Source organism: Colobus angolensis, unplaced genomic scaffold (genome assembly GCF_000951035.1).
Source record: "Colobus angolensis palliatus isolate OR3802 unplaced genomic scaffold, Cang.pa_1.0 Scaffold19, whole genome shotgun sequence".
NCBI lineage: Eukaryota > Metazoa > Chordata > Mammalia > Primates > Cercopithecidae > Colobus > Colobus angolensis.
Genome location: NW_012115043.1, coordinates 16,358,716 through 16,359,762, shown reverse-complemented (window position 1 = coordinate 16,359,762; position 1,047 = coordinate 16,358,716). Strand labels below are relative to the sequence as shown.

The window sequence follows — 1,047 nt, the reverse complement described above, 5'->3', positions numbered from 1 at the left end:
GTGATCCACCCGCCTTGGCCTCCCAAAATGCTGGGCTTACAGGCTTGATCCACCATGACTGGCCTTAAACTTTTTTTAAACCTCATTAGCTGGTTGAAATATAATAGATAGAAGTTTCTAGCCAAATTTCTTGTTTTCTGGGAGTTCATGTGATATTATTATTATTATTATTTTTCCTGAGATGGAGTCGCACTCTGTCCCCCAGGGCTGGAGTGCAGTGGCATGATCTCAGCTCACCATAACCTCCGCCTCCTGGGTTCAAGCAATTCTCCTGTCTCAGTCTACTGAATAGCTAGGATTACAGGCATGTGCCAGCACACCCAGCTAATTTTTGTATTTTTAGTAAAGACGAGGTTTCACCATATTGGCCAGGCTGGTCTCGAACTCCTGCCCTTGTGATCTGCCCACCTCGGCCTCCCAAAGTGCTGGGATTATAGGCGTGAGCCACCATGCCCAGCCTATGTGATTATTATTTTACCTTTCTTCGTTATAGTATTTTCATTTTTCTATACTGAAAAATATACAGAAGGTCACTTGAGCCCAAGAGTTCAAGGCTACAGTGAGCCATGATTGCCCCACTGTACTCCAGTCTGGACAGCAGAGCAAGACCCCAACTCTAAAAAAATAAAAAGGTGTGTGTGTGTGTGTATGTGCATAAACACAATTGAAAAATAATTCTAACTGTATAATTATAGAAATGTTACAAATACAGAAAATACATTGTTTAATAATACAAAATAATTAATATTTATATTGTCATTGTCTTTTTTTTTTTTTTTTTTTGAGACGGAGTTTCGCTCTTTCACCCAGGCTGGACTGAAATGGCGCAATCTTGGCTCATTGCAACCTCCACCCCCTGGGTTCAAGTGATTCTACTGCCTCAGCCTCCCGAGTAGCTGGGATTACAGATGCCTGCCACCACACCAGGCTAATTTTTGTATTTTTAGTAGTGATGGGGTTTCACCATGTTGGCCAGGCTGGTCTCAAACTCCTGACCTCAGGTGATCCACCCACCTCGGCCTCCCAAAGTGCTAGGATTACAGGCGT

At 43.1% G+C, this 1,047-nt stretch overlaps 1 protein-coding gene across 1 annotated transcript in view; it reads right to left on the bottom strand.

Annotated features, from left to right (window-relative positions):
* Positions 1-1,047, bottom strand: part of DYX1C1 (dyslexia susceptibility 1 candidate 1) — a 78,502-nt gene that overhangs the window by 30,396 nt on the left and 47,059 nt on the right. The gene's annotated exons all lie outside the window — the stretch shown is intronic.